We start from the raw sequence: 8,383 nt of genomic DNA on the forward strand, positions 1-8,383 counted from the left end.
TGGAAACACATCCCATGCTCATGGATGGGTATAATCAATATTGTGAAAATGACCATACTGCCAAAAGCAGTCTACAAATTCAACACAATCTCCATCAAAATACCACTATGATTCTTCACAGAATTAGAAAAAAAACTCTAAAATTCATATGGAACCAAAAAAGAACCTGCATAGCCAAAGCAAGACTAAACAAAAAGAGCAAATCTAGAGACATCACACTACATGATTTCAAACTATACTATAAGGCCATAGTCACCACAACAGCATGGTACTAGTATAAAAATAGGCACATAGATCAATGGAACAGAATAGAGAACCCAGAAAGAAACCCAAATACCTACAGCCAACTGATCTTTGACAAAGCAAACAAAAACATAAAGTGAGGAGGCTGGGCGTGGTGGCTCATGCCTGTAATCCCAGCACTTTGGGAGGCTGAGGTGGGTGGATCATGAGGTCAGGAGATCGAGACCATCCTGGCTAACATGGTGAAATCCTGTCTCTACTAAATATACAAAAAATTATCTGGGCGTGGTGGCTGGTGCCTGTAGTCCCAGTTACTCAGGAGGCTGAGGCAGGAGAATGGTGTGAACCAGGAGGCGGAGCTTGCAGTGAGCTGAGATCACACCACTGCACTCCAGCCTGGGCGACAGAGCAAGACTCCGTCTCATAACAAACAAACAACAACAATAACAACAAAACATAAAATGAGGAAAAGATGTCCTTTTCAACAAGTGGTGCTGGAATAATTATCTAGCCACTTGTAGGAGAATGAAACCGGATCCTCATCTCTCAGCTTATACAAAAATCAACACAAGATGGATTAAGGACTTAAATCTAAGACCTGAAACTATAAAAATTCTAGAAGAGAACATTGGAAAAACCCTTCTAGACATTAGGCAAGGACTTGATGACCAAAAACCCAAAAGCAAATGCAATAAAAACAAAGATAAATAGCTGAGACCTAATTAAACTAAAGAGCTTTTGTATGGCAAAAGGAACAGTCAGCAGAGTAAACAGACAACCCACAGAGTAGGAGAAAATCTTCACAATCTATACATCTGATAAAGGACTAATATCCAGAATCTACAATGAACTCAATCAAATCAGCAAGAAAAAACAAACAATCCCATGAAAAAGTGGGCTAAGGACATGAATAGACAATTCTCAAAAGAAGATAAACAAATGGCCAAAAAACGTACGAAAAAATGCTCAACATCACTAATGATCAGGGAAATGCAAATCAAAACCACAATACAATACCACCTTACTCCTACAAGAATGGCCATAATCAAAAAAATCAAAAAACAGTGGATGTTGGCGTGGATGCGGTGACCAGATAACACTTCTACACTGCTGGTGGGAATGTAAACTAGTATAGCCACTATGGAAAACAGTGTAGAAATTCGTTAAAGAACTAAAAGTAGAACTACCATTTGATCCAGCAATCCCACTACTGGATATCTACCCAGAGGAAAAGGATTCATTATATGAAAAAGATACTTGTACATGCATGTTTATAGCAGCACAATTCACAATTGCAAAATCATGGAACCAACCCAAATGCCCATCAATTGAGTGGATAAATAAACTGTGGTATATATAGACAATGGAATACTACTCAGCCATAAAAAGGAATAAATTAACAGCATTCGCAGTGACCTGGATGAGCTCGGAGACTATTAGTCTAAGTGAAGTAATTCAGGAATGGAAAACCAAACACCATATGTTTTCACTGATATGTGGGAACTAAGTTATGAGGATGCAAAGGCATAAGAATAATACATCAGGGGACTTGGGGGGAATGGTGGGATGGGGAAGAGGGATAAAAGACTAAAATAGGGTGCAGTGTATGCTGCTTGGGTGATGGGTGCACCCAAATCTCACAGATCAGCAGTAAAGAACTTGCTCATGTAACCAAACACCACCTGTACCCCAATAACCTATGAAAAATTGAATAAAATAAAATGGAAGTGAATAATCATAAAGGTATTCATCCTTATTGTCTTCTCATTGAGAAGGCTGAGAAGGAAAAGAAAGAGGAGGGGTTAGGTTTTCTTGTCCCAGGGGTGGTAGAGGCAGAAGAAAATCCACATATAGATGGACTCATGCAGTTCAAATCTATGTTGTTCAAGAGTCAACTGTTTTTTCTGTTTCTATGAATCTGTCTATTCTGGGCATTTCCTATAAATAGAATAATGCCATATGTGGTCTTTTGTGACTGGCTTCTTTCACTTAGCATAATGTTTTCAAGGTTCATACATATTGTAACATGAATCAGAACTTTTTTATTGCTGAACAGTATTCCATTATATAGATATACTATTTTCATTCATTCATTCATTCATTCATCCAACAGCTTTTTAACTGGACTTTCCTCTAATCTGCTAATTTTCACTAACCTTCAACCTCACTTTAAGAGGAACCTCGTTACCAGTTCCTAAGACTTTGGGAGTTCTTCAGTGTAAATTGGGCTGTTCTCAGCTTCCTAACCACTGCTATACAATTTGACACCCTCAGGTCTTCTAATTCAGTTATCACTTGTCCCAGTGCTTTCCATCATCCAAAATTTTGTTTTTGCTTTCTCCTCTCCTCTTTGTCCCTGTGGTTTATGTCTTTTTTGTGTTTCAAAATCTGTTTAATTATTCTTTAGAATAATTTGAGAATAACAGTTAATGCATGCATTCTACCTGCATCTTTAACTAAAAGTATCAATCTAATAATAAGAGATGGCTTTAACCTGATTTTATAAAATCAATACAAATAGTGTAAAATTACTGTGCCAACATCATAAAAAACCACAAACGGTTAACTTAGACAGATACATGCATACATGAAGCTGTAAATGATACACAATGTGGCTCTGGTTTTCATTTCAGACAAGCATGATGGACAGAAATCTCTCTGTCGGTCCTTCTTCATCCTTCCATTGCCACTGGTTCATTGCCATCTACTGACCTTTTTCTGTCACACATATTGCCCCATATCCCACACCTTCCTCTATCAATAAGTCCTTTTCCCGGTATGAAGAATTTTATATGGCATACTTCAGGGATATTGCAGATTTGGTTCCAGAGCACTGCAATGAAGCTAATATAGCAAAAAAGTGAGTCATACGAACGTTTTTGTTTCCCAGTGCATATAAAAGTTATGTTTATACTATACTGTAGTCTATTAAGTTTGCCATAGCATTTTAAAGCAAACTTTAAAAATACTTTATTGTGAAAAAAAAGTTAATGATAGGCTGGGTGCCATGGCCCACGCCTGTAATCCCAGCATTTTGGGAGGCCGAGGCAGGCGGATCATGAGGTCAGGAGTTTGAGACCATCTTGGCTAACACAGTGAAAGCCCATTGTACTAAAAATACAAAAAATTAGCCAGGCGTGATGGCACCCACCTGTAGTCCCAGCTACTTGGGAGGCTGAGGGAGGGGAATCGCTTGAACCTGGGAGGTGGAGGTTGCAGTGACCTGAGATCGTGTCGCTGCATTCCAGCCTGGGCGAGAGAGTGAAACTCTGTCTTAAAAAAAAAAAAATTATTAATGATAATCAAGTCTTCAACAAGTTGTAATCTTGCTGGTGAAGGGTCTAGATATTGATGGCTGCTGATTGATCAGGGTGGTTGTTGTTGGGGTTAGCATGTATATTCATTGGGGTTCTTCAAAGAGATAGAACCAATAGGGTAGATAGAGAGGTAGATGAGAGGGGATTTATTAGGAAGATTGGCTCACATGATTACGGACGCTCAGACGTCCTGCAACAGGCTGACTGCAAGCTGGAGACTCTGAGATGCTGGTAGCTTGGCTCAGTCCAAGTCTGAAAACCTCAGAACCAGGGAAGTGGGTGGTGTAACTCTCAATGTGAAGTCAGAGACCTGAGAACAGGGGAAGCCGTTGGTTTTAGTCCTGGAGTCCAAAGGCTGGACAGCGTGAAGTTGCTGTCCAAGGATAGGAGAGGAAGAGTGTATTCCAGCTCCAACAGACAGCACAACATAAATGCCTTTTCTGTTTTGTTTTCTCCAGGCCCCGGAAGATTAGATGGTGCCTGCCTATACAAAGGGTGGCTATTCCCCACCTCGTCCACTCAGACTCACATGCCAATCTCCTCTAGAAACACCCTCGCAGACACGCACCAAAATAACACTTTTAGAGGTTTGTATGTTTTCTTAATCTTGTCAAGTTGACACTTGAAATGAACCATCATCACAGGGTGGCTGTGACCATTTTTTTTAACAGTTCAGAATTCATCTTTATCTTTTACCTGTCTCATCAGTGGAAGTTTAAAGTCATGATTCTTTTAGACATTTATACTTGTGTACATAGACAAATAAACTCATATCAGATGACAACTGATTTTTTTAAAGTCCAGGTAGAGGAAGAAGCAATCATTTTGAACTAAAATCTTTCTATGTTTTTTGATTACTATTCAACTTGCTATTGTTTAGCAAAAAGCAAAGTTTCCATAGTGTTCATCTCAAATCTTACTGCTTTACAACTGTGGTATACCTTCCATTAAAAATAAAAAGATGAAGCAGTCAATCAGTGATTAATTTGACATAGCTTTCATTGGGAAAGGGCAGCTGGGGTTGGGGGTGGGGCCATTGGCAAAGAGACCAATAGACAAAAAGGTAACTTAAACAATTAAATATACAATTGTTCTATTTTTAAAAGAGAGAGAGAAGCGTTACTTTCTTTTTTTTTTTTTTTTTTTTTTTTTTTTTTGAGACGGAGTCTCACTCTGTCGCCCAGGCTGGAGTGCAGTGGCCGGATCTCAGCTCACTGCAAGCTCCACCTCCGGGTTCACGCCATTCTCCTGTCTCAGCCTCCCGAGTAGCTGGGACTACAGGCGCCCGCCTCGTCGCCCGGCTAGTTTTTTGTATTTTTTTAGTAGAGACGGGGTTTCACCGTATTAGCCAGGATGGTCTCGATCTCCTGACCTCGTGATCCGCCCGTCTCGGCCTCCCAAAGTGCTGGGATTACAGGCTTGAGCCACCGCGCCGGCCGCGTTACTTTCAACAAATGGAAAAAAGCACTGAAAGCCCATGGGTCAAGCCGTAGACAAAACCATGTTCTATCTTAAGTAGGTTCTTTTTTTCTCCCTCTCTTTTCTCCTTTACTTTTTCTTTTTTCTTCCTTTTCTTTCTCCTCTCCTCTCCTTTTCTTAAAAGCCCTCCCCAAACTATCATCACTTTTAAGCCTCCCCAGACGCCTTCATCCCCAGATTTCTTGGGTGGAGGCTTGTAGATGTTTTCTTTTCTGGCGGGCTTTCTGGTTCCTTATCTTCCTTGGGAGAAGGAGTCCTTTCCTTTGATGGCTTTGAAGCTGTGGGGCGACCCACATTCCCTTTGCCTTTCACTGGACTGGACGTCACTGTAGCCTTTAGTCTGCGTTTGAACATTTTCTTTGCTTTTCTCTCAGGTTTGGACTTCTTAATCATCTTTTTGTTTTTCTTTTTTGAATTGCCTTAGTCACTATCGTCATCATCTTCCATTAGGAAATCTTCATGGCTGCCGGAATTCTCCTGGAAGAGTGCCTCATCCTCTTCTTGTTCTTCCTCATGCCCACATCTTCTGTGAGCGTCTCCCTCTGTTCAGAAGCTGCTTTAGATGCTGCCTGCTGTGCTGGTGTACATTTTTATGATCTTCGTTTTCATCTTCATTATCCTCTGCTGAGTGAAAACCATCCTTCTTGGTCTTCAGATCTTTTTCTTCTGAGTCCTCACTATCTTCCTGTGAATTCTTTCCAGATTGCTTTATTTTTAGCTTCTAGGGGAGATGATCAATTTTTCTTAGTGGTAGGGCCCGAATCTTCATCTGTATCATCAGATTCCTGAAACTGTGAGTAAGCAACAAACCTTCCTATTTCTGAAAAGTTGTGACATGTTCTCTGTCGAAAGACAGAGTTGAGAAGCCAAAGACCAGGACACCCCCAACCCCCATGCACTTGGTGGCTGCCCCCCATTCCTAACTTCAGCCGAACCGTGAGCTGCTGGCTTCTCAAACTCTGATGCTTTTTGGTTTAGAGTCCCTGGAATAGAGGAGCCCCCCACTCCCCCTTCTCTTCAAAAGGAGACCATTTCTTAAAGTAAGACAATGAAGTTTGCTGCATCAATTGACTCTTCTTTTCATGAAAGATTTCTCTGTAGCATGCAAAGCTATTTGATGACATTTACTCACAGTAGAACTTCTTTCAAAATTGAAGTCAATCTCTCAAACCCTGCTGCTGCTTTAACAATTGAGTTTACATAATATTTTAAATCTTTTGTTGTCATTTCAATAATATTCACAGTGTCTTCATCAGGAGTAGTTTCCATCTCAAGAAACCACTTTCTTTGCTCATCCATAAGAGGCAACTTCTCATCCATTAAACTTTTATTATGAGATTGCAGCAATTCAGTCACATCTTCAGGCTCCACTGCTAATTCTAGTTCTCTTACACTTTCTACCACATCTGCAGTGACTTCCTCCACTGAAGTCTTAAAGTCCTCAAAGTCATCTATGAGGGTTGGAATCAACTTCTTCCAAACTCCTGTTAACATGGATATGTTCTCCCATGAATCATGAATGTTCTCAATGGCATCTAGAATGGTGAATCCTTCCCAGAAGGTTTTCAACTGACTGTGCCCAGATCTATCAGAGAAATCATTATTTATGGTCACTATAGCCTTACAAAATGTATGTATTGGCTGCATGCAATGGCTCATGCCTGTAATCTGAGCACTTTGGGAGGCCGAGGTGGGTGGATCACCTGAGGTCAGGAGTTCAAGACCAGCCTGGCCGACATGGTGAAACTCCATCTCCACTAAAAATACAAAATTAGCCAGGCGTGGTGGTAGGCACCTGTAATATCAGCTACTTGGGAGGCTGAAGCAGGAGAATCACTTGAACCAGGAGGCAGAGGTGGCAGTGAGCCAAGATCGTGCCATTGCACTCCAGCCTGGGCAACAAGAGCAAGATTCCATCTCAAAACCAAAAAAAAAAAAAAAAAAAAAAAAAAAACACATGTATTTCTTAAACAATAAGACTTGAAAGCCAAAATTACACCTCCATGCATGAGCTGCAGGATGGATGTTGTGTTTGTGTGAAAACATTAATCTCCTGTATAACTCCATCAGAGTTCTTGGATGACTGGGTGCATTATCAATGAGCAGGTATATTTTGAAAGGAATCTTTTTCTCTGAGCAGTAGTTCTCAATGGTGGGCTTAAACTATTCAGTAAACCATGCTGTAAAGAGATGTTCTATCATCCTGGCTCTGCTGTTCCATTTGTAGAGCACAGGCAGAGTAGATTTCACATAATTCTTAAGAGCCCTGGAACTTGCAGAATAGTTGAGCACTGGCTTCAACTTAAAGTCACTAGCTGCATTAGCCCCTAACAAAACAATCGGACTGTGCTTTGAAGCTTTGAAGCAGGCATTGACTTCTCTCTAGCTATGGAAGTTCTAGATGGCATTATCTTCCAATAGAAAAGATTTCATCTATGTAGAAAATCTATTGTTCATTAATTATCTTAGCTAGATCTTCTGTGCCACTTGCTGCAGCTTCTCCATCACTGCTTGCTGCTTCACCTTGCACTTTCATGTTATTAAGACAGCTTTTTTCCTTAAACCTCATGAACCAACCTCTGCTGGCTTCAAACATTTTTTCTGTAGCTTCCTCACCTCTCTCAGCCTTCAGAGAATTAAAGTGCATTAGGGCCTTGTTCTGGATTGGGTTTTGGCCTAAGGAAATGTTATGGCTGGTTTGATCTACCCAAACCACTAAAACTTTCTCTATTTCAGCCATAAGGCTGTTTCATTTTCTTACTCATGTGTCCCATGGAGAAATGCTTTTAATTTCCTTCAAGAACTTTTCCTTTGCATTCACAGTTTTCCTAGCTGTTTGGCACAAGAGGACTAGCTTTCAGTCTATCTCAGCTTTCAACATACTTTCCTCACTAAGCATAATCATTGCTAGTTTTTTATTTAAAATGAGAGATGTGCCTGTAATCCCAGTACTTTGGGAAGCTGAGGCAAGCAGAATGCTTGAAATCAGGAGTTCGAGACCAGCCTGGGCAACATGGCAAAATCCTGTCTCTACCAAAAAATACAAATATTAGCCAGGCATGGTGGTGCTTGCCTGTAATCCCAGCTACTCAGCAGGCTGAGGTGGGAGGATTGCTTAAGTCCTGGAGACAGAGGTTGCAGTAGCTGAGATGGCACCACTGCATACCAGCCTAGGTGACAGAGCAAGGCCCTGGCTCAAAAAATAAATCAAATAAAGTGAGCAGGGTGTGGTGACTCATGCTTGTAATCCCAGCACTTTGGGAGGCTGAGGCGGGCAGATCATCTGAGGCCAGGAGTTTGAGACCAGCTTGGCCAACATGGTGAAACCCCGTCTCTCCTAAAAA

The 8,383-nt window shown here is 41.0% G+C and overlaps 1 pseudogene; it reads right to left on the reverse strand.

The window, feature by feature from the left end:
• Positions 1-4,429: 4,429 nt before the first annotated feature.
• Positions 4,430-5,876, reverse strand: LOC117074100 (annotated as a pseudogene).
• Positions 5,877-8,383: the final 2,507 nt, after the last annotated feature.

The sequence above is a fragment of the Trachypithecus francoisi genome, unplaced genomic scaffold, assembly GCF_009764315.1.
Source record: "Trachypithecus francoisi isolate TF-2019V2 unplaced genomic scaffold, Tfra_2.0 Lachesis_group5, whole genome shotgun sequence".
NCBI lineage: Eukaryota > Metazoa > Chordata > Mammalia > Primates > Cercopithecidae > Trachypithecus > Trachypithecus francoisi.